Source organism: Dermochelys coriacea, chromosome 3, assembly GCF_009764565.3.
Source record: "Dermochelys coriacea isolate rDerCor1 chromosome 3, rDerCor1.pri.v4, whole genome shotgun sequence".
Lineage (NCBI taxonomy): Eukaryota > Metazoa > Chordata > Testudines > Dermochelyidae > Dermochelys > Dermochelys coriacea.
Genome location: NC_050070.1, coordinates 167407515 through 167433781, shown reverse-complemented (window position 1 = coordinate 167433781; position 26267 = coordinate 167407515). Strand labels below are relative to the sequence as shown.

The 26267-nt window shown below is 41.9% G+C and overlaps 1 protein-coding gene across 2 annotated transcripts in view; it reads right to left on the bottom strand.

Annotated features, from left to right (window-relative positions):
* Window positions 1–23216, bottom strand: part of PTPN14 (protein tyrosine phosphatase non-receptor type 14) — a 181426-nt gene extending 158210 nt beyond the window's left edge. The window contains exons 1-2 of one of the 2 annotated variants that reach the window (XM_038395015.2): window positions 22428–23216; window positions 18586–18802 (exon numbers count right to left, since the gene is read on the bottom strand). The gene's annotated coding sequence lies outside the window, so the exon portion shown is untranslated. The remainder of the gene's footprint in view (window positions 1–18585; window positions 18803–22427) is intronic. The other variant, XM_038395014.2, reaches the window with a different exon arrangement.
* Between the last annotated feature and the right edge of the window lie 3051 nt (window positions 23217–26267).

Here is a 26267-nt window from a genome sequence, read left to right as displayed (position 1 = left end):
ATCTCCACCTCCACCACCTTTGGCCCTTAGAGTGTGTCTTTGTAATTTCTCACTATGTGTCAAGCAACACATCTGTGTTTAAATAAGCTCTGTACACCAACTACTACCACAGATGTTTGACAATGTCCTTCGCCCACACTTCCACGAATTTCACACAGTGTTGTAATTTATTCCTACAGCTTTTTTTTTTTTTTTAAAAACAAAGATCAAAGGGCAAGGAAACTCAGAGGTAATGGTACCGAGTGGATTTTTGACATTCTGCCTTTAAATGTAGTGTGCATGTTAGGGGGGCATACATGTTATAAAATCCAATGCAATAATTTTAAATTAACATTTCAAGGTTTTTTTACACACACACACACACACACACACACACACACACACACAGAGAGAGAGAAAATGATTATTTCATTATCTGATGTGTTTACGATCCCTAGCAGAGGAAATATAACTGGAGATATATTTTCTGGGCAAGTCTACACATTACTTTTTCAAGGCAGAACCCTACAATGAGCATGTCAATAGGAAACATGACACTGCTATCACAAACAATATTACTGCCTACAGTATAACAAAATGTTTTAGTTTGCAGGCTTATGAAAAACCATAGAAAAGAACATGGCTCCTGTTGCAAGTAAATATGGTTGGCTACATAAACTGAAGGCACAAAAATAAATAAAACAGCTGTTAGATGAGAAGCTTCCTCCTACTGCACAAAATAGTTCCTAATTTTTGATTTAATTAAAAAAAAACATAAGTAATTGCCAACATTGACAAGCTGTTCTCTTACATATGCAAAGCTGAAGAAGAGACGGTATCAAATACACAACATAAGGCCCTGATCCTGCAATGAGCTCTGCACACAGACGACCGCGTGACTAAAAAAAGCTCCGCTGACTTCGCCAGCTCCATGCAGGCACAGGTATCAGGTCTCCTCCTGCATGGAGTTCATTGCAGGACTGACACCTCAAACAACCCAGCACTGTTCAGGCAGTTAAAGTTATGGGTTTTGGGTTTCAGTGGGTATATGAAATATACTGGCAATACTGTCGATCCTACATGTTGAAGAATCAAGAGATGAATAATAAATAAAGTTTATTTACCTTTTGGTTTTTGAGCCACTAGGAGGCATGCAGGTCATATTTTCAAGCTTTTCTCTTCAGCCATGAGGACTAGAGACTTAACTTTCATATTAAACAAAACAAACGAAGGATTCTCACATAATTATTCATCTCCAGGAGGTGAGGCTTTAAGTAAGGCCCGGTCTACAATATACAGTTTTGTCAGCAAAGGCAGCTTTTGTCAACAAAACAGTGGAGCTGTACACACTACAATGATCCTCCTGCTGACAAAACTCTCCTGCTTTGCCAACAATATCAAATCACCTCAACGAGAGGCATAGCACTTTTGGTGGCAAAATTAGATCAACAAAGCGTCAGTTCAGACACCGCATTCGTTACATCACCGTAACTGGCCTCTAGGAGGTTTCCCACAATGCCCACCATGATCACTGTGCTCACAGTTTTGAACTCTGTTGCCCTGCATGCAGCTACACAGACATGCACCCATCTTCTTTCAAAGCCCCAAGAAGTTTTGAAACCGCTAAGCATGGAGAGCTCACATAGCTACTGCTCAGTTAAGCATGCCAGCTCCCAGCAGCAAACACACTCCTGCCAGGACTACAGGGGAGGGGATGGGTCTCCTTAGTTTGTGGGGAGAAGAGAATGTGGGAGAACTCGGAGGGAGTCACACAGAATCAAAACATGAATGTGGAATCCTGGGACCACACTAGGTGGAATCACTAGGACCACAGTGGCAAGCAGGCAGGGCAGGCTGCTGCTCTGGGCAGGGGAGAGGGGGGAGAAACAGAGCCAGGGAGGGAGGCGGGGGCTGATTTGGGGTGTCCCTCTCCTGAGCTGGGGGTGGGGGGAAGGGGACCATCAGCTATCTGTGCATCAGCTTCAGCCTCAGGACTGGTTGCTTCCGGCTGCTGCCTGAACTTAGAGAGACAGGATGCTGACACACTTACTCTCCCCCAAGGCACACACTTCCCAACACCCTCCCCCCCCCCCCCCCACACACACACACCCACCCCACAAACACAAGAAGCCAACAAAAGCATGTGTGTTCAGCTGTCAGTTTGGTCACATTACTGAGTGCTACTTTAAAAAAAGAACAGGAGTACTTGTGGCACCTTGGAGACTAACCAATTTATTTGAGCATAAAGCTTTTGTGGGCTATAGCCCACTTCATCAGATGCATAGAATGGAACATATAGTAAGAAGCTATTTTTTATTATATACACACACACACACACACACACACACACACACACACACACAGAAGGTGGAAGTTGCCATACAAACGGTAAGAGGCTAATTAATTAAGATGAGCTATTATCAGCAAGAGAAAAAAAAACTTTTGTAGTGATAATCAAGATGACCCATTTAGACAGTTCACAAGAAGGTGTGAGGATACTTAACATGGAGAAATAGATTCAATGTGTAATGACCCAGCCATTCCCAGTCTCTATTCAAACCCAAGTTAATGATATCTAGTTTGCATATTAATTCAAGCTCAGCAGTTGCTCCTTGGAGTCTGTTTTTGAAGCTTTTCTGTTGCAAAATTGCCACCCTTAAGTCTTATACTGAGTGGTCAGAGAGGTTGAAGTGTTCTCCTACAGGTTTTTGAATGTTATGATTTCTGACGTCAGATTTGTGTCCATTTATTCTTTTACGTAGAGACTGTCCAGTTTGGCCAATATACATGGCAGAGGGGCATTGCTGGCACATGATGGCATATATCACATTGGTAGATGTGCAGGTGAACGAGACCCTGATGGTGTGGCTCATGTGACTAGGTACCATTAACCTGAGTTTGAATAGAGACTGGGAGTGGCTGGATCATTACACGTATTGCATCTATTTCCCCATGTTAAATATGCTCACACCTTCTTGTCAACTGTCTAAATGGGCCATCTTGATTATCACTACAAAAGTTTTTTTCTCCTGCTAATAATAGCTTATCTTAATTAATTAGCCTCTTACCATTTGTATGGCAACTTCCACATTCTGTGTGTGTGTGTGTGTATATTATATATAAATATATGAGAGAGAGAGAGAGAGAGAGAGAGAGAGAGAGAGCGCGCGCGCGCGCTTTTTACTATATGTTCCATTCTATGCATCTGATGAAGTGAGCTGTAGCCCACAAAAGCTTATGCTCTAATAAATTTGTTAATCTCTAAGGTGCCATAAGTACTCCTGTTCTTTTTGCGGATACAGACTAACACGGCTGTTACTCTGAAACCTACTTTAAAAAGTGATTTAACATGTGTTACTTTTGGAGCACGCACAATCAAACAATGCCAGGCTCAGCACACTACACCAACACACATTACTGTGGCTTAGGGCTTGTCTACACCAGCAAGTTTTTTCAGCGAGACTAATGTCGACGAGGAAAGGAAAAAAAAAAAAAAAAAAAGCAAAGTCAACAAAAAGCAAAGTCGCCAAAGCGTGTCTACATTTGCTCCCTCCGTCGACAGATCGTGTCCACATTCGGGGCACCTTTGTCAACAGCAAGAGCAATAGACTGTGGGTATGTATCCCTCAGTGCCTGGCGACACCATCCGTCGCTAGGTGTTGTGGGAATGCGGAAATGGAGCGTGGCGCATCCTGGGATGTGCAAAATGTACTGTCATGCACCGCTCTGTGTCCCACCCCTCCAAAGATTTCTGGCTTCCTTTCATGCCGTTTTTCCAGCTGTCAGTCTTTTGTAGTGCGCGTCAGCATCTGCAGTGAGAGGATGGATCCCGCAGTTCTCTCCTATGCGCTGTTAGCTGTTGTGAGGACATCGCGCATAGCAGCACAGTTACTCGCAAAGTTAGCAGAGGATGAATCTCAGGCACCCGCGTGTGATATGGACGGCAGCAACTTATCAGTGCTGTGTGCGTTCACAGAGCAGCTGCATACGGTAGACTGTCGCTTTTGGGCTAGGGAAACAAGCACTGATTAGTGGGATCGCATTGCCACACAGGTGTGGGATGACAACCAGTGGATACAGAACTTTAGGATGCGTAAAGCAACCTTCATGGAGCTATGTGCTGAGCTGGCCCCCGACCTGCGGCACAAGGACACCAGATTGAGAGCTGCCCTTCCGGTAGAAAAGCGTGTTGCAATCAATCGCTATGTGGAAACTGGAAAATCCAGACTGCTACCGGTCAGTTGCAAATCAATTTGGAGTAGGAAAGTCCACTGTTGGGGCTGTATTACTCTAAGCATGTAGGGCAATAAATCGCATCCTGCGGCATAGGACCATGACTCTGGGAAATGTGCATGAAATAGTGGATGGCTTTGCAGAGATGGGTTTCCCTAACTGTGGCAGAGCGATTGATAGCGCACACATTTCAATTTTAGCACCAGACCAACTTGTCTTTGAATACATAAATAGGAAGGGATACTTCTCCAAGGTGTTACCGGTGCTTGTGGATCACGGGGGGCGTTTCACAGACATCAGTGTAGGCTGGTCTGGAAAGGTGCATAATGCACACATCTTCAGGAATAGTGGCCTGTACAGAAAGCTGCAGCGGGGGGTGGGGGGGAAGGGGGTTCCTTTCCAGACCACAAATTCACAGTGGGGGACGTGGAAATGCCCACAGTAATCCTGGGAGACCCGGCTTACCCCTTACAGCCCTGGCTCATGAAACCTTACACAGGGCACCTGGACAGCAGCAAGGAGCATTTTAACAACAGGCTGAGCAGGTGCCGCATGGTAGTAGAATGTGCCTTTGGCCATTTGAAAGCTCACAGGAGGTGTCTCAATAGCAGACTAGACCTTACCAAGGATAATATTCCCGTGGTCATATTCGTGTGCTGCACTTTGCATAATCTGTGTGAATCTAAGGGTGAAATGTTTGCTCAGGTGTGGAGCACGGAGGCAGAGCACTTGGCTGCATGGTTTGAACAGCTAGATGCTAGGACTGTCAGAGGAACCCAGAGGGCTGCTATTAACATCAGAGAGGCTTTGAGGAACCGCTTTGACAATGAGGGGCAGTAATACGTGTCTGCTTTGGAGTTACTTCCCTGTTGCATCCATGTACAATTTTGGGGCCCAAGAGCCATGCAACACAATGCTTTAGAAGCCTGTTCCCGAGACTGAATTGATTGCTATATGCTTTTGTAGAACACAGAATAAAAATGCTGTACCATTAAATACCTTAGCCTTTATTTATGGTTAAAAAAGATAAAACCGCACAACTGTGTGTAGCTCCAGCTATCATTGTGAAAGCTGTTGAGAAGGGGTGGGGCGATGGGGAGGCTCAGGAGGGCTGTGAAGTGAAAAGCAACGTGTGGGCATAGAGGGGGGTGGGGTTGCCAAATAATTGTGCATCTGCATGTGCTGCAATGGAAGGTTGATCACGGATATGCTCAGATCTGCTCAGCTGTATCAAAGACTTGGGCATCCCTGTCTGATCCTCCATCACTTTTATCATCTGCTCGGTTGCTTGCCTAGCGAATGCAGCATTCTCTTTTCTGTCCTGCCTTTTGACTTCCCAGCACTCTTTCCGTTCCCTGGTCTGTCTCTCATCGCGCTGCAGCACCTCGCGGAACAGGTCTTCTTTGCTGTGCCTCAGGTTTTTTCTTATCTGTCGAAGCCGGTCTGCAGGGTGTGTTCTTCAAGATCTGTGCTGAACAGAAGAGGGATTGTTACATTCCAGCAAATGATTTAAACATTTTAGTAAAAAGGGCCTTTTTGCTAGTAGAAATCACTTTCTCTCAGACTCTAGGCAGGCCCACAGCTCCGCGAGCACCCCAATCATGGTGAGTGTCGGGAGTGCAAGGAAGGTCGTTCTGCATATGGATAAAAAGGTCACGGCTTGCAGGGCAGCTTTGCAGGGAACTCATTCTAAAATTATCCCACATTTTTTCCACAGGCGGCCAACCTGCTGCGGGTGACCAGAGAAACCAGGGCACAACTGCTGAATGCTTGCGGCTTTCATCCCAGTCTACATGCAACTCAGCTATGTGCTGCTTTGGCCCCAGCTCCAGTGATTGCTAAATGGCATGATACAGTTTCCTACAATGGGGGAACTAACAAGGCTGCAATCCCTTGGAATCTGCGGCAGAGGATTAACAAGTACCTCTTGGAAACTTTCCAGAGCCTCTCTCTGGAGGATTCCCTGCAGGGTCTCAATGTCCATCGAAACCCTGCTTGGCCATGCAGATTAGGTACACAGGGCAACGTCCAGCTCACAGAAAACACTACCGACCTCCCACTTTTTGATTCTCTACACAAGCCGCAGCAACTTACCCATCATCTCATCTGCTTCCTGTTGAGCACTTCTGGAGTGGAAAAAAGTTCCTGGCAGCCTGCCCCACCAGATGACCCCACTGGGAGCACCACATCCTCTTCTAGCTCGACTTCTTCATCCAGAATTTCAGCCTGCAGGTTACCCCTCTTTCTGCTGCCTGCGAAGTATCCATGGGGCTATGGATGATGGAGGTGGGGTCAGCACCAAGGATAGCATTCAGCTCCTTATAGAAGCAGCAGGTCTTAGGTGCACCACCGGAGCGATGGTTCACCTCCCCCGCCTTATGGTATGCCTGCCTCAACTCCTTTATCTTCGCTCTGCACTGCTGTGTGTCCCGATCATAGCCCTTTTCGCACAAGCCTCGAGAAATTTGCCCATGTGTGTCCCGATTCCTACGGGTCACTCACAGCTGCGACCGAACAGACTCCTCTCCCCATATACTGATCAGATCCAACAACTCAACGGTGGCCCAAGCGGGAGCGCATTTGGTGCAATAGCCAGCCATGTTCACCTGGGAAGCTCTTCTGAGAAGCTCCTTTGGGAAGCCAGCAAGCAGGAAATGAGATTTAAAATTCCCAGGTCTTGCAAAGGGGAGGGGAAGGTTGGCTGCAGGGCAGTGGAGTTCAAACCGCTGACCAGAGTGGCAGCATGGGAATTGTGGGATACTTTCTGGAGGCCAATAAAATCGGGGAAAAAGCTGTGGTGTCTACACTGCATGTTTGTCAACAATAAAGGGCGGGGGAAAAAACAAAAGTCTCTCTCAGGGATGGAAATTTTGTGCTGCCAAACCTAGGTGTTTTTTTTCTAAAAAAGTCACATTGCAGTGCGTATGCGTATTGGCCAAAAGCCAATTTTTTGGCGACAAAACTTGCCAGCGTAGACAAGCCCTCAGTGTTAATATGCTCCTTCAAGGCATCCCCCAGCTGAATAGCCCCTGTTGGGCTCCTCTTATAGCCTTGTATTCATAATTCACAGCACAACGCTGAACAGCAGTGCCGGATCCATGCTTTCTGACAGAGATATCTGGATTGCAGGATACCAGGGCAGTTGGCAATCTAGTTGAATGCCCAGGGAATGATGAGATTGAGAAGCCATCACGTGACACTGTTCCTGCCCCCATGAGGCATTGCAAGTCATTCCCAAAGTGCACTGCAGCCAGTTGCACAGTGGGATAGCTACCCACAGTGCACTGCTCTCTGTGTCGACACAAGTGCTGCTAGTGTGGATGCACTCTACTGACACAAGGAGCATAGTGTGGACATGCAACAGTGGTTTAATTACAGCAGTGGCTGTATGTCGGCATAACTTGCGTCTACAAAACTGGAGTGTAGACAAGGCCTAAGAAAACAAACGCCACAAGACTTGCAATAAAATTACAAGAGTTATCAACACTATAATGGTCCCAATTCTCCGCTTCTTTGCCTCTGGAGCAGTTATTTATACCTGTTGAAAATATATTGAAAAATATTAACTTTGTCTTGATCACCACAGTAATTCCAGGAAATCCTACTCATGCATTTCTGCTACTGTCCAGTGGACAGCAAGTTAATAAGAAAACCTCCTCCAAGGCATTCTTGCTACCAATGGAATGGATTGCTATTGAGAACCTGAGGTTGGCAAATAAAGCAAGCAAATAAACTGCCAGGGTGTGAGCAGCGCTATTCCCACAGATAAGTGGCTTTGGGCAGACTTGACTCTTGTGAACAAAGCAGATCACACAGGTCAGAAGTAGTACACTACAGGACAGCAGTGAAAAGACTCTTCGTACAGTTAGTGATATCATGTGATCGATTCCTGTCCACAACAGCTCTACACCAGCAGAATTAAGAACTTTACTCAAACCAAGTCTAATCTGAAACAGAGATGTGGTCACCTTTGCACCACTGGAAGCAGGTCTATGGAACTGTTAAAGGCATGCTAAGCTGTCCAAATGGTAGTTAGCATACCAAACTTCTAAGTGTAACCAAAAGTACAAAATTATGTTACAAAAGAAAGAGATTGCTTGATCCACCATGAAACTGGACTACCTATAAATATGTACTTTAAGTGTCTCCTGCTAAGTTTTATACTGCTATTATATGTGGTTATTCCAATCTCTTGTTAAATATGAATCTCCCCCACTACTATAGATTTGCATATGGTAAGAATTATCAAAGCTTGTGAACACAGATGTCATAAAATCCGTTTTATATTCTCAAACCACCACCAAGTGGGAGACCTATTCGGTTGCAAAAATTAGAAGCCTGTTAGGTTCCCTACTTCATCTTTCTTCCACTACGGAATTACTGGTGCTTTGTCCAGTCTTGTTAGTGCTATAAGTAATGCAATTCCCTCTGACATGCTTGAGAAATTATTCCACAGCCTAATAGAGCTGATATCAAGAAATTTTGCCTGATAGAGAAAAATTTAGGTTGCCTTTCTTAGTATCCATGAAACACCTTTTATTTGCTATTCTTTTTCATCACTAGGTCTCTGCAAACATTACAGTTTCACAGGTTTCTCCCTTCTGCTGAATGTATTTCAGATTATTTTCCCCCAGATATATTAGCGTACCACTTTTCTAAACTGAATAGTTTTGTTACTTCCTACTCAATCATTATTTCCTTTATATTGTAAGCCCAGAAGCTTGGTACTACATCTGCTAAAGTAAAGACTACACTCTAAACAGTCACTCTGCTTCTAAAAAGGCTTCAGGGAATTCAAAATCATGCCCTACGATATTGAAAAATCTATTGCTTGATCTCTCATATCTATCTTCTTCCTGAATTGAACTTGATACCAGAAGAATCTCCAAACTCATCGACGAATGAAGTTATTATCCCTGATTTTATAAAATCTTCCCCACTCACACGAACTGTTTCATCCTTGGAATGTTCCAGGATAATTAACGACTTCCTTTACTGTTATTGTAATATCCTCTGTACTGGTATCTGGAAGGTAGCATATCATTCTGACTTACTGCAAAACACCACATGGAACTTGTTGAGAAGTACCTTCACTTCCATCCTCTTTATAGCTACATTTTTTGGTTGGAAGGATTAGACTTCCAATAGGCTTGAAAGGATTAGATTTTTATCAGTAAATGTTGGTAAGCATTAATGTAGACGCACACAAATCAAAGAAAAATATTTGCTTCTTTGACAATAAGCAAAGGAAAAATATTTACTTATTTGACAATAAGCAAAATTTACAGACAGGCAAAGTAAAAAAGATGCTGCTTGAGAACTTATAAGAATTTGATATAATGAAATTTACTTAGTAAATTGTCATCATCATGTGTCATATGTGTTTTAATTATTATAAAAATAACTTTTTGATTCTCAATGGCTACTGCCATTAAATAATTCTCACCCCCCCTTATAATTTCCTGCAACTGTGAACATTTAAATTGATAACAAAATGCTTAAAACCCATAATTTTGTGCAACTGTGAACATTTAAATAGATAAAAATTTAAGAATGCATAAAAATAAACATTGATATCTATTGAAATTATTCTGCCAAGCTAAATATAAATGAGGCTACTTAGGAGCAAAGAACAACCAAAGCTAAGTGGCATGTAATAATATGCACTGCTCCTTGAAGTTAGCTCTTGGAAGTCCCTTTTGTATTACAGATATAATTGCATGACATTTGCTCTATTGCCCTGAATACACAGTCTCACTAGACATGAATATTTACTTCAAATACATTTTATATTAAAAGAACTAAAAGAGAAATTTCACAGCAATTCCCAGAGACTTAATGACAGTTGTTGAGTATACTAAATATTCAGGCATGACCAGAGGACTAAGCTATTTGTTAACAAACTTCTATTGAATCACAAGCTGAAAATCCAAAATTAGCATTTGTAAATCAGGCCAGGAAATCCTATATTCACGTTAACAGAGGTTAACATTACTGGCTCAAACAACAAAGAAGTACAAATTGCCTCAAACTCATGCCCACCCCTTGTCAGATATTTTCACAGATTAATTACTGCCTGGGTGACAATCTAGAAAGCCAAGTCAGACTTTCCAGAAACCTACACAAACCACATTTATAACCTCTGTGGATAAAATCATTTGTATGTTGGAGGTAACATCATACCCTTCACTAGGCAAAGTTTAGAAAGTTGCAGAAATATACCTCATCTACATTACTTGTTTATTTCATCAGCAGTGCAGCGTTACAAACTCTTAACTTTATGTTACAAAAATATGGAATTGTACTGTAATAACTAAAAAAATATTGAAGTTACTATTATGTCAGTGACACAAGAGATAATAGAAGGAACTACAGTAAAGCAGAACATGGTTGGTAGGAAGAAGAAAGAATAGTAAGATGTTACAGGCCAGATCCTCTGAGATGTTGAGTGTCTCCTGAGGGCTGCAAAGCAGCCACAGCTCCAAATGACTACAGAGGAATTTGAGGGTGGTCAGCACTCCATAAGAGGTGGTCATCCCTTCACAGGATCAGGCATTATGACAGTAAATCATTTCTCTCAAAAGCCAAGTTCCCCCGAAATCATTTACTTTGAAATCAAAATATGTTGCAGGAAATATGCATCTCTAAATGTACGTTTAATAGTTTTATCATTTTAAATTACTTCTCCAACCAAGAAACCTTCAAGAAACTAGCCAGCTAATCATTACTAATGAGAAGAGCAGATAAGGACAATTTGTTCAAACAAACCTACAAAACTAAAATACTGTTGCCAGCTTTTATCCAGCCTACTTGTTGTATTCGTTCCTATTCCCTTCCTTTTTTCCCCTCTCACCCCCCCTCCCGCCTGCCCCCTTCGGGATAAGGACTGTGCATTTTTTTATATTTGTACAGTACCTGGTACCTGCTGACTGCTACTGCAATATAAAAATAATTCAAAATAAGAAAAATAGAAGAAAATCTGAACACACAGTACATGGCAAAATAAGACTCTTTTCCTTACAATACCTCTTCTTTAAACATGCCTCTCAAGAAAATGCTGTAATACATTACTATTACATGTAAAATATATCCACAAGATATAAAATGTAGTGTCTAGGATAAATTTTATATTTTAACAGTAATTTATATGTCCTAAATTTCACAAAGAAACTGAATAAAATCAGGTTTCAGAGTAGCAGCCGTGTTAGTTTGTATTTGCAAAAAGGTAATTCACGAAAGCTTATGCTCAAATAAATTTGTTAGTCTCTAAGATGCCACAAGTCCTCCTTTTCTTTTTGTGAATAAAAACAGCTTTTGAAATGTAACCATCAGCAATGAACAAACATACTTGGTATGCCCGTGTTATATACTACATTATCTGGATAATACTCTCTTGTAATATTTTAGTTTTCACTTTTATGGCTGAGATTACTTTAAGCACAAATGAATTTTGTAAGTGTCACCGAACTGTAGAGGGGAAAGGCATTAAATTGTATGTGTCTGCAAGAAATAAGTTTTGAGATAACCATTCCACCACTTCTTTTCTTTGTTCTCAGAGTGCCAAAGGCAAGCAGAAATACTGCAAAGCAATAGCAGCCACCAGCGTATGTAGAGAGGCTACTGTGTGATCTGGCTTTACCTTGATGTTGCACGTTCACACAGCTGTCTCAAATCAGTTTTTGCAAACAAAGGGTCCAATGTGGCAAGTAACAGGAGCTACAATAAGTGAATTACAGGAGTTCTTATGGGTTGGAGTGGACCAACTGGCCAGGAGGTTTTCTTAGATAGCTTAAAACCTTCAACATACTGTTGAGAGGGTAGGAAGTCACCAAACTACCGACACAACTCTGTGGCTCCAACCCAGTAGCTGGGAAACTCAACTAATGAAAGGTGCCTGCCAAGAGAAAGATCCAGGAGGGTCATAAATGAAGTATGTTCAGGAACCCTCCAGCTAACTTCCAACCTCAGAGTTCATCAGGGATTTCTATCTATATTGAACCTTCAGGTAGTTTTCCCACAAAGAGTGGAGTCTGTTTTCCTCATCTACATGAGGATGTGATTTTCAAAAGCACTCAGTACTGGCCTACCTCTACTCTCAAATGATGGAGTGTTACCATTGACTGCAGTGGGAACAAAAGTAAGCCCACCTTGAGAGTGTTTTTGAAAGTCCCAGCTCTAATGTTTCACAGCTTGGATGTTTTGTTTATTCTGTATTACAGTAAACAATGAGGCCAAAGCTTGTGGCAATGTAGGTGAAGTAAGTGCTGTCTCACCAGCCCCAGAAGTGAACATTACCCATTGGTTGAGGGTTTAATGCAGGCTTCTCCAGTAGGGTTGCCCAGTCTTGTGTCCTGCGAGGGGAAGTTCTAAGAGGAGAGAACATACAGTAGGCATTAAAAGAAAAGGAGTACTTGTGGCACCTTAGAGACTAACAAATTTATTTGAGCATAAGCTTTCATGAGCTACAGCTCACTTCATCAGATGAAGAAACTTGAGCAGGGAATTGACTACTAGTAGCTGAATCTCAGACTGCCAAACCCCCATGATCAGGCCTGTCCAAACAGCTAGCTTTATCATCCTCATCAATAAAAGGCTGCAGCCAACTTTATCTACAAGTCAATGTGTGTCTTTTCTCAAAAGAGGGAGTCCTGTGATAAGAGCTAATCTAAGAAACCTGAAGAATGTAAACTATTTTTTCTTCGTAAGAAAAAACACACACAAGCACAAAGTTAGAAGGATTACTATTGACCTCACCCTCTCTGCCTGATTTATCCTGGGTTATGGCCTGCTCCAGTGCCCACTGAAGTCAACATGCCTTGGATCAGGTCCATAGTTTTTAAAAGAATGTCATCCCAAAAGGAGGACAAGCACCCTTCAGATTTATACAGGAATACTAGTGTCTCCCAAACTCAGGAAACTAGAAACTAAGGCAAATAATTGTAGGTACTTATCTTAATAAATACCCAAGTCTTCATCCTCACTACCAACATGAAGTCAGCAAAAAAAACTTCAGTTTTATTTTGTGAATAATGTTAAAATAAGGGAATTGGAAGGAAAGCCCAGGAGAGTCCCCACTTCCATGATACTGAGAAAACATTTATTCAGTGGCCAGAGCAGGGCACAGTTTAGCAGCAGATCCTCTTAGTTCCATTTGGCTGTGGGGAACTTTGCAGAGTTTGTGAATGTGGCTAGATAGGGTACACTTTATGATACGCAAGTTCTCAAACAGAACTTTTTTTCTCTGGCAGTATGAACAGGCAGCATTGTTCATTTTACCTTAATCGGCAAGAACCCCCTACCCCTTCTCTGTTGCAGAATTAGTGCACTCCACAGTTTGGACAGATACAGGGACTTTGACAAATCTTTGCAAATATTAGCCAAGTCCGTTATTCTGAAGCACTGAACAGATCTCTTGCTAAGTCTTCGTATAAGTGTCTAACACATTATACTCCTGATTTACTAGTATTATAAGCAGTACTATACTGTACTATTGACCCAATATGTCTGCAGAAACAGCTGCAAGTCCTATTGATTTAAAAAGGGTATTTCTGCCCTCAGTTAAAGGGATGGATTTGGCATTCCCTGTTTTCCTTTTGACTACGCCAATACAGTTTACAAATATTTCTTCTTGTACTTTTAAAAAAGTGTTACAATATGCACAGAAAAAGGGATTCTTAATAATGTAACAAATAAGAAGTGAGGAGACATGTTATAATTAAACTTTTTCCCTTCACTTTCACATCTTACACAGACGCAGAATTTTAAAAAGTCTGTAGTTGTATTAAAGTTTCAGAGATAATTCAATTATTTTTCTGAAAAACCCACACTCACTACATTACACCAAGGTCTGCTCCTTACATTCAGAGGATGGTTCACATGTTTCTGACAGTTAGAATGTTTCTCACATTTACCACTGTCATATAGATGTAAACGATTATCCCAATCCTCTTTTTCAAGAGAGAATTCAGGAATATTATGCACATGTTAAATACATGGATAGTTTCCAAGAAGCTTTATAGAATTTTTTTTTAAATGAACAAATTATACCAAATAGATTACATGATTTCAGTGACAGGTGCCAATGGTTAAATTGCCCTATGGTACTTTAAATAGGGCCTAAGTGCCAGCTCTTCTCCCCTCTCAGCTAATCCTCATCACAGCCCAGTGTGCCCACCACAATACATAAAACATAAAATATATATTACATCATCGTTGTGTTTATTTCAGGACCACAAATGGAAGTCCCAAAATAGACTTTTCTTTCCAGCATTGGTGTAGCTATATTAAGTCATCTCATTACAGGTTCATTATTTTTAACTAAAAACCATCACCACAGAGAAACATAGCAATTGTCATACTGTGTCAAACCAGACGTCCACCTAGCCCATTATCCTATCTATGACAGTGGTTTATATACTATCTGCTTCAGAAGATGGTACAGGAAATCTCATAGTAGACAATTATGGAATAACCCCTAAGGGAAGTTTCTTCCTATACCATGTCAGAGAGTGGTTGACATACAGTATATATAAAATCCTTTTATAAAAAAAATCCTACTTGGCCTCAATGATATTGTGTGGCATTGAGTTCCGATGATTGTGCAATGTGTTAAAAAAAACCTTCATCAGTTTTAAATTTCTTGCTTTTTACATTCATTGGCTGTACCCCTAGACATGCATTATAAGAAAGAGTAAATAAGAGAACGTGGTTTACCTTCTCTATTCTTTTATATCCGTATCATGTCCCCTCTTATTCATCTTCCCCCTAAAACAGTCCCAATGTTTTCAACTTATCTTCATATGGAAGTGTCTTAATTACTTCCCTTTCTAATTCTGCTATACCTTTTTTGAGATATAGTGACCAGAAATGAACACAGTATTCTGAGTAGAGAGTGGTCACTGATTTAAATATTTTAAATTCTATCCTAGTACAGTATTTTATTTCCTTTTCTGTTCACTGTGACACATTAAGTAGCTGTAGAAAGTTCACTGAACCCACCAAAACCCAAGTCTTTTATTCTTAGTGGATATAATAAATTTAAAATCCAGTAACATGTATGAGTAATTCAACTATTCCTTCCTCCAACATACATAACCTTGCCTTTAACAGATGAAATTCAATGCTGATATTGTGCTGCCCTTTCATCTGGCTTTTTTTAGGTCCTCTCGGTCTTCTCTAGTCTTGACTAACCCAAATAATTTTAGGTTTTAGAGTAGCAGCCATGTTAGTCTGTATTCGCAAAAAGAAAAGGAGTACTTGTGGCACCTTAGAGACTAACAAATTTATTAGAGCATAAGCTTTCGTGAGCTACAGCTCACTTCTCACGAAAGCTTATGCTCTAATAAATTTGTTAGTCTCTAAGGTGCCACAAGTACTCCTTTTCTTTTTGCGAATACAGACTAACACGGCTGCTACTCTGAAACCTGTCATTATGCAAGGCACTGAATTTAGCCAAATAATTTTGCATCAGTAGCAAATTTTGACACCTTGCTGTTCAGCCTCTTTATTAGATCACTAACAAATTAAACAACAGTTCTTTAGAGTTCTTTTTCGCTCAGAGTCTAATTCAATTAGACTATTATCATAATTCTATTACTACTACATAAAACAAAAACCTAACTAATGGTGGGGCCCCAATCTTGGTATCACCTAGGTACTAGAGTAATAAACATGATAAATAATAGAAATACACATCTTGTTTTATTTTTCAAAAAAATGATAAGGGAAGAAACTTGCTGCAGTCTGTTAACTTTTCAAAGTTTGGATTTTACTCCTTACATTAGCAGAGTACCAGGAAAGTCCCTTAAAGAATGTCAAATTGGGATTAGATTACCCAAGGTTTCTGTTAATTCTAGAATACCAAAGGTTTGACATTTCAAATACCATGCTGACTCCCTTAAGAGGAATGCCTTTCATATGGATCTGTTTTAAGATTACGATATCATTAAATTCCTATCAGACAAAGTATTTTTCAATAGCTGCTTGAAAATAACCACAACTCTTTACCAGGCTATCAGTAGCAGGAAAAACGGTGGAGGATGAACACTTAGAGCCAGAGAAGCTTTAAAATTCTTGTCCTTAAGCAATCTCTCAGTTACTTTAAGCGGTGATTAGAGCCGCATGTGGTCATGAACAGGAGGACATGCCACAGGACAAAACCCAAGCATAGGAAAGAAACTTATAAATGTAGATGCAATCTACAAAGTCCAAAAGGGTCAATCCCCATGAAGGGGTTGGAAGGCAAACCTCTGTGCAAGCATAGTTATGTCACACTTATTATACCATGATCTAATGTTGCTAATTCACTAGAGTAAATCTAATTTCATTACAATATCATCATGCCAATGTCATTACAAATAAAGGCAACTATAATAACTGGGATCCTGCAGTCCTTCCTCTCACAAAACTCCCCTTGAACTCAATGAGAATGATTTTTTAAAATGACCATGTTATAGTATATTATCAAGTACAAATCCAACAAATCAGATTAAGTCAATGGAGACTGTATTATGATTTCAAAAGAAAAATGTGCCATTTGCACTATCAATAAAACTATATTAAGACAGAACACTGTAAATCCCAAGGAAATTCTAGTCATAGTTCCATGTTGTCCTTTACCACTCACTAATCGGAATCACTAATCAGAAGGTCCAGCACTCTGTAACATACGGGTGAAATATACAGCCAAGAGAGAAAAAAATATACATACAAACTGAATACATACTGTCTATTTGCTCTTGTGGCTAAAACAAAAGTTTGGTAATCAGGAGATCTTGATTCCCATGTTCATTTCAGAAATTTGTAAAATTAGAAGAGTATTGCACCACTGCCAAAAAAAACCAAAAAAACAAAAAACAGTGACTCATGACTAAATAAAATGGGACAGAACTATTCAAGTGCAGTAGCTTTAGGGTAATAGTAGTAGCTCACCAATGAAGTGACTAAACGAGGTGAACAGGCATTTATCTATCTATTCTAGGTTGATTTCCATGTGTGTTCCCATTTTTCTTCTGGTCCTTTTCTATTTCCATCTCTTAAGTTTAAACAAACATTTCATATGTTATATATTGTAATTATTTGCTTTAAGCTTTTTATTAATCATTTTAATCTCTAAATTATTTTCCTTGTCTTTTTAAGAGGTGGAAAAACAATTTAAAACTTTTCACAAAAAAAGTTGAAATTTCAAGGGGAGAGTTCACTTCAAAGTGTTTGAAATGGAGCAATTTTTGATCTTATTCAATTTCACAAAATTTGTTTTCACCACATAACTTTACAATTTTTTTTATTTATCAAACATTCAATTTATAATAAATTATAACAAACAAAATCAAGAGTTTATTTTTTTTAAAAGAAAGAGCTGAAAATAGAACAGAAACCACACAAAAAAAGGGGCAAATGCATTTTAAGATCTTCCAGTATAGCTAAATAAGATTTTCAATAAAGGAAAAAATTAGATAAATTTCCCTAACAACTTGGATAAAAACAAATTAAAACAAAACAAAAAGTCTATAAATAATTTTGTCTGTGAAGAGGCCATTTTTTGATTACGCTCTAATGATTTCTTCTTGTGGTTTTATTATTTTTGTTCTTGTTTTCTGTGTTTTTCCCATCATTATTGTTAGTAATTATTAATTATTAATTATTATTATTAAAGGACCTAGATGCCTCAGTCTGAAGTGGTCCCCATTGTACTAGGCAATTGTTTAAAAAAAAAAAAAAAGGGAGAGAGAGAAGACAGTTCTTTGAGGTTAGGATTATCTACCAAAAAAAAGACTATCAATAGCCAGACAGAAAATAATCAAACTGTAGGTATGCAACACCTCAGAAATACAAACTTGCTACACTCCCCTGCCAACCCCATATCCCATTATTTAGTTTCCCCAGAACCAAACCCACTCTTCCTCCCGTCTGTGCACATGCCAACCTTTCAGCCTGCCCATCTCATAAAACAGCTGCACGCTCAGTCTGGGAAAAACACACTCACAAACTGGCTCAAAGTGTGTGAAGGACTGCTCCTGGGTAGTCTCTATACTCACTCATTTACTCTTTCCCTGGGCTTTCCCTCACCTGGATCATCCCACACTCACCCTCTCCCAGCCCTTCCATCCACTTTTGTTAAGTCAACCAGACTGACGCACATTTGCTATTATCCTTCACCTTTTATGGGCCACCATCCCTCCAAATTCTTTCCCTCTCCCTTATTCCACAACATCTGCAACCACAATCTCTTCAATCCTTCCCACCTAAGGTGACCAGACGTCCCGATATCAGGGGCTTTTTTTTAAAATAGGCAACTATACCCCACACGCCATTAAAAAAAAAAAAAAAGTGACCTGATTTTTCACAGTTGCTATCTGGCCACCCTATTCCCACCTGTCTTCTGGAGTGCCACAAGGACTCCTCATTGTCTCTTCTCACTGTTTTCCTTCATTTTGGACCAGGAGTCTTCCTCCTCAGAACACCCACTCGGGAGTCCACATTCCTGGAGTTCCAGAACTTTCCTCACTTTCCAAGGGTCTCTGCGCAGGCCACAAGATGTTTCAAGGGGTTTGGAAACCATGGGTGAAAAATCACGTGGCATAACTCCATGCTGTTCAAGTGGGGGGGGGGGGGGGAAGAAGAGAAATAAGGGATACGTGAGAGAGATTCATCTCAAACTTCCCTGCAGTTCTGCTGCATCCTATAGCCAATGGAGTATAGAGATGAGGAGTGTTGGCACATTGGTCTCCTCAACAAGCTGCTGCAGTTAGTTGGTGCAGCAGGAGCAAAGCAGGAGAATAGCCTAGTTGGGAAGGGAAAGAAATAGCTGCAGGAGGGAATCCATCTGGGAAGAGAGGGATCTGGTATGGCTGGTAATCAGGGTGATCACCCTGGGCTCTAACTACTAGGGGTGCCAAATCAGCATATAGGGGGACATCCTTCAACCTTTTTCTTTTTTGGACTCAGTTACTTGGCGGGAAGAAGGGGACAAAAACATTTTTTATCTAGGATGGCAAGACACCTATGGCTGGCCCTTGGAATGGCTTCATTTATGCTGCTCCACCCCGTTTCCTGGTGGAAAAAAATTAATTAGACATAAGCATAGGACTAAGAGGTCAGGACACAATCCTGTGCTCTAGAATTAACTTTGGGCTTCTCTTCCTGGTTCTGCCACACACTAGGATGTAACCTTGGGCAAGTCACTTAATATATGTACCTCAGTTTCCCAATCTATAAACTAAGGACAATAATATTGCCTACCTCATGAGGCTCTGTGACGCCAAACTCAACAGTATTTGTAAAATGCTTTAAGGTCCCCAAATAGAAAGTATTATAAAAATAAAAATAATTAAAATATTACTTTACAAGAGTCTTTTAGAACTTAATGGAGATTAAATCAATAGGGTTCTATGGATATTACTCTGAACCACCTGTGTAATAAAGAATTATCTTGAATATTCTGCAGATTTTAATACAGAACAACATGCTTTTATATAAAATTCCATCAAAATCTACAGATGTCAATAGTTTTCTCACAGGAAAAATGGTCTTTACAGCTTATTCCAAAACCAACAAAAAACTGCCCTTATGAATCTTTCTGTTGACATCAATGTTTTTAGGCACAAGAGGATTAAATCAAGATTGCTATAGTATCCCTACAATATAACAATCTCTAATTTGGTAATTGTGCTTGAAAAGGACAATCATACTATATACATTCTAATTATTATGGCAAAAACTTATGTACACACTTAATATTTACACACACACAAGTAGTCCCAGTGGCTTCATTGCATGAAGTTAAGCACATGGGTAAGCCTTTTAAGAACTGGAACCTATAATTAAAGTACTGAGTATGAAAGCCTAATGAAAAACTTTCTAAGACATATTAAATAACTGCATTCTTACAATAGTTATATCAACAACCTAACTACAACTTGGGTACAATAGAACTGACTTGCCAATGAAGGAGCCCGATTTATTTATTTTTTTAAGTGTGCCTTTCATGCTACAGATATGCATGCAAAGCTTTAAATTCAGAGTCAAATAATACACTTGTGCTTTAGCACTATGCAATTAATTCCACACCTAAAGTAAAGACAAGTAAGATGAAAATTATCTGTGGTCCTTTGACTACACTGGTACCTGACAGTTTTCAAAAGCACCTCTGACCCTTCTTCAGGCTGAAAACTTTCTCCATGGTTGGTTTAGCCATTTTTTAGCAGTTTGTGCAAATTTGAGTAAAAAAAAAAACAAACAAACAAACAAAAAACCTAATTCATGGAAGACTGTTCCTTATTTAAGCAACAACAATTGAGGCACAAGGCATCTGCTGGCATTTAATGACATGAGCCATTAACAACAGTGGCTAATTAATCCTCAAGGAACACCATTGTGTTATAATAGCTGTAACAACTGGGGTGCAAACATTTGAAAATCACAGATTTTAAATAAATATATATATATATTTTTAGGACACATTGTATGTATAAAGCAGCACTAAGGGCTTCACCCTGCAGTTTTCATCCATGAGGGCCCTTATCCTGCAGTCAGACCTACACAGACAGACCCCCTGTAATTGTACAGGGCCATCAGACCTTTACATGGGCACAAGGGTTTCCCCATGCAGATGTGATTGCAGGCTTGGGGATCCAGGAGTTAACCCATGGATTTAAAGGACTATCATTTGAATAAGGGCTTTGGTACTGGGCCCCAAATCAGCAATTTGCATGGCTCATAAACTTCTATATCATGCCCACTGGGTTTGGATTTAGGCCCCAATCCTGCACGAAACTCTGCTCAGACAAACGCCCTGTGTCTGTGCAGAGACCCAGTGAAATCAAGGGAGGTCCAGCTGCACAGTCATTTACAGATCATTGCCCAAATCCCGTTCTATGCATGTATAAAAACTACATTAACCTCTTGTATTTTAAACCAATGTTAGATATGAGTGACAGCCTTCCTAAAAGGGCAATAGCAAACCCTGGAGTCTGTATGTCATTATAATGTTTGATACAGACAATTTCAAATAAATGGTCAGAAGAGACCAGACAAGGGTGACAATCTGCAGCAAGTATCTCCTAAAAACTAGTTGTCTTCTTTAATCTCTCCCACCCTCACAAGTTGGGCAGGTGGCTTCAAGAGCTCCTGTTTAAGGGAGCCATTTTATAGACTGAAGTCACAAGCACTAAAGAATTCAGCATACAGTAAGTGTATGTTTTCACACATTTTAATAGCAAATGTCTATGCGGAAACAGAGTAAAAACAGTTCATTCTCCTGTGAATACTGCCCTTGATTTTAGGCCACATACCACAATCTCAGGAACAACCTCTGAGTAATCATTCACTGTTATTGCCCAGTTTACCAGTAACTATTTGTTTCTATAAAGTTACAAGCCACTATAGATAGAGAGGTGCTTATAATGGAACTGCCTTTGCAACCAAAACTACAGTGTTCCTCATGGGAAAACACTGTAATGCCAGAGCATACACACACACACACACACAATACCTACTGTATGGCCCAAATGGACTGTAATAGGGGAGGTTATTTTTGAATCTTTTAAGATTAATCGACTTTGGCACATTAGAAATGAGAAGAGATGTCACGATGCTCACACACTCTTGTAATATTGTAATTTCTGCCCAACTTGCTACAGCCTTTGCTGTACAGGAATGGCCAGTGTAGACGTGACTTGTAACTAACAAAGAACGAGGTAAAGCCATCCGGTGGGGTGAGGTAGGGGAGAGGAGGATCCTGGAAACTAAACAGAGTCATGCTGCAGTGTAAATAAGAAAGCAGCTCAGCAGAAAGCTTAGCTTGTCCCCAGCTGTTTACAAATGTATATTTATATTGATTCTATAAATCATATATCGTTTAGACATTTGCTTCAGTATATTTCTGGATTGGGACGTTTATCATTATATTTCCATAAAGTGACTTTTATTATAATTCACAGATTAGCATTCATTTGTAGCAGCATAATCAAGTTTAGTTGAGATAAATTTGCATTACGTAGACATACAAGTAATGTGTCCATAACTGATGATAAATTATAATGGATGGGGACAGATTTTTATACGCACACATACGCCATAAATTATGACACGACTGTTTTGAAAAAGTCACTACCGCTCCGGCGCTGCGATCAGTGGTACAGGCAACTACCAGTTCTACATTAAAACAACGCGGGCAAACTTCAGCAAACTCTACCGCTGCTGCTGCTGCTGCTTACCTGGGTTTACATGTAGAGGCGGCTTCTCCTCTCGGGCAGGGGCCCTGGGAATGGGCTTCCCCTTCCTCGGGTAAAGGCAACACGGGTAGCTCAGGCTTCGTTCAAAGCCCCCCAGGAGGGTTTCCCAGTGGAGGTTTCCGTCTCGATCAGGAGAGGGATCCCAACGGGGGGGGGGGGGCAAAGTAGGAACCGGTGCTGCTGGGAAGAGCTGACTGCTGCTCAGCTAGGGCGAGGGGAAATCAGGGTGGTGCCGGATTTGGGGGGGGGCTCCCGGAGGAGAGGGAGGGAAACGAAACCAACGCCCCCCAACCCCCTAATGCTGTCCCCGCTGCAGCGGGGAAAGTTTGAAGGAGTTTGGGGAGGCGGAGGCAGGACGCTGCGGCCGGGAGGGGAGCTGGCAGGCGGGGAAGGGAGCCGTGGGCTCCCGCTGCAGCCCGCGGGGGTGGGGTGGGAGGGGATTGTTGTCCCGAGAGAGCGAATGGGGGCGGCGGCGGCGGCGGAGCGAGTGCGTGGCGGAGGCGCTGTGGAGCGTGGGGCTGGAGCGCGGAGTCCCAGCCCTGGAATCCCAGGAATGCGGAGCGGCCGCTGCTACTGCGGGGCCCGGAGACGTCGGGGACTTGACATGGGCTGTGCCGGTGCTGGGGTGTTTTCTTTGCAGAAGAGGAGGAACGAACCCCGTCCGCGGGAGGAAGAGGAGGGGCGGGCTCCTGCCAATCCCGCCTGCCGCAACTCTGCCAAGGTCGGGGTAGAGCGTCGCGGGAGGGGCCCTTCGCTGCCGCTGCCTTCCCCTCGGAGCCCCCCCCCCCGTCTGCGCTAGTCCCGCCCGCGCCCCTTTGCAACCCAGTTCCTCCCCCCGCGTTCTTGCAGCCAGGGAGAGGGGCGGCCGGGGGGGGGTTGAGGGTGCTGGGAGAACAGGGAGAGTCCGAGTCCGCAGGGGAGGGCTGGGTTTGGGATGGAAGCGCGGGGGGGGGGGGGAAGAGCGGGAATGTTTGAGGGGGAGGAAAGGGCTGAGTCAGTCCTAGGGAAGAAAAGGAGTACTTGTGGCACCTTAGAGACTAACAAATTTATTAGAGCATAAGCTTTCGTGAGCTACAGCTCACTTCATCGGATGCATCCGATGAAGTGAGCTGTAGCTCACGAAAGCTTATGCTCTAATAAATTTGTTAGTCTCTAAGGTGCCACAAGTACTCCTTTTCTTTTTGAGAATACAGACTAACACGGCTGCTACTCTGAGTCCTAGGGAGTGTGTTTGGTCTGCGGGGGCTGAGGCAGCCCAGGGGAGTCTTTTGGAGGCCAGTTTCTCTGCCCCGGCCTCCCCGTTTCAGCCCCACTTCCTCTGCTGTGCCCCCCCCCCTCCCCGCCCTTCAGGCTGTCTGGTCTAGCCAGCCTCCAACCCCACCCCTCATTCTCTTCAGCCCCTTTCCCTGTATTGCATAATGCGCCGCCTTTGAGCCTCTGCGCGCTTCCCTGCTTCAGCCCCTGCTCCCTGTCCTGTCTCTTTTTCACATCTTGTGTTAGGACCCGACCCACACGTGTCCAGTGGCAGGGCGCCGGGGAATCCAGCTGCTGCCGGTTCTCCCTACTCCTTGCCAGCTATTTGCTGGGATCCTCCAGAGGGAGCAGATGAAACGCTCCCTGGCTACCTGCAACGCTGGCACCTCTCGCCTTGGAGAAGAAACAGCAGAGGAAACCCTGCAGCCCCCCCAGATGTGCGCTGGGGTATCAGAGACGGGAATTTTCAGAGTAGCAGCCGCGTTAGTCTGTATTCGCAAAAAGAAAAGGAGGACTTGTGGCACCTTAGAGACTAACAAATTTATTAGAGCATAAGCTTTCGTGCATCCGATGAAGTGAGCTGTAGCTCACGAAAACTTATGCTCTAATAAATTTGTTAGTCTCTAAGGTGCCACAAGTCCTCCTTTTCTTTTTTTAGAGATGGGAACGTCACGCCAGAAGCATAACGTTTGGTGGATGAGGAAGGGCCTTTCTGGTGGCTGCACTAAGGTTGGCTGAGGAGCCTGGTTGGGGCACATTGTAAAGCCAGGCTGCAGCTTCTGCCGAGATGATGAGTCGGTTATGAATGAACTGGTGTTAAGAATATGTAGACACCCTGCAAATAATTCTCCAGATATTTATAGAGTTTTACAGGTGTTGCGCATTTAAGTAATATCATTAAAATGAATTCACAAAAATTTTGCTCTTAAAAAGGAGCCCTTGTTTGCCTAAAAATCAACACTGAAAATTGGGAGGAAATTACCTAAACCCAGATTTTGAACCCTTATATTAAACCACTTTTAGCTCTTAAATTCACCTTTCTGTGCTTGATTTCAGGCCTGGGAGATTGTTTAGGAGGGTAGTTTGAGTAAAATCTATTTATTCATTTTTGAGTTAGCAGAGCAGGGAGAACCAAATGGAAGGTAGGAGCAACCCTAGAATAGGGCACAGAATTCACTCTGAAACCTGTCATTATGCAAGGCACTGAATTTAGCCGTATAGAGTGGAAATCTGTCAACTTCATGAAATTAGACTAACACGGCTGCTACTCTGAAAAGAATTCCTCTTGGTGTCAGTTAGAAACGTGCACAGAGTATGCTCCTAATACTGTAAAATTCCCTACACGGGAGTTAGAGAGTCTCATGAGCAGAGTAATTTCTAAAAAAATGGGTGAAAATTGGAGGGTTGTTTGTTTGTTTTACACTTATGTAACACATTTTGATATTCATACATACTTTTCTCCTCACTGAAGGGCAAGGTCCTGCAATACTCATTCAGTACATGAGTAGTCAGTGGGCATTATCCACATCAGTAAAGGTAATAGGATCAAGCCCTTAAAAAAGAGAGAAATAGCACAGTTCATCAATTTAGATAGATTCATAATTGTGCTTAAGTACCAGATGTGGAGTCACAAGTCTGTGCCTTACCCCTGGGATTATAAAATGTAATTACACTTTGCAGAGAAAGTCCTATTTATCTGAAACCCTCTAACAAAGATGTTGTGAGGCTTAGTGAAGTAAGTAAATAGTACCCACATCTTACGGATGGTTATGCTGAGAAGTGACTCTGATGGTAAACTGTTGCATTCAAAGGTTTTTCTTGCTCCAGGTCACACACTGAGTCAGATATAGAGCTGTGAATAGCACCCAACTACAGAACTACAAAGACACATTCAGTCACAGCACAGCAGTAGGTAGTGTACCATGAGCACAGTAGCTGCAGCTTGTAGCAAAGCAGGAGAGGACAGTGGAGTTCAGAGTTTCCTTACTCCAGATCTGTAAGATTCTTTTTTCTATTTTCCCCTTCACAAGTAGAAGAACACCGAGAGTGGGGTGGGGAAGTGGGCATGAAACTCCTGAAGTTTCTGCTGGATTCTCTCCACAACTTTGAGGCCCTACTAAGCAGGCAGAAGACTTTGCTTCTAAACACTAAAAGAAAAGGAGTACTTGTGGCACCTTAGAGACTAACAAATTTATTAGAGCATAAGCTTTCGTGAGCTACAGCTCACTTCATCGGATGCATCCGATGAAGTGAGCTGTAGCTCACGAAAGCTTATGCTCTAATAAATTTGTTAGTCTCTAAGGTGCCACAAGTACTCCTTTTCTTTTTGCGAATACAGACTAACACGGCTGCTACTCTGAAACCTTCTAAACACTGTGGAGGCTGGCATTCACAGGCATATCTTAATGCCTCACCAGAGGGTGTTAGCTACCTCTGCAGTTTTGTTGGGCCCCAGGTACTGCTGCTGGCCCCTTTGTCCTCCTGTAGACCTCACTGCACCTGTACAGAACTCTTCCATTCAAGGAGTTTTAAGTGCGAGCATATGGCAATATTGCAAGCAGCACTAAC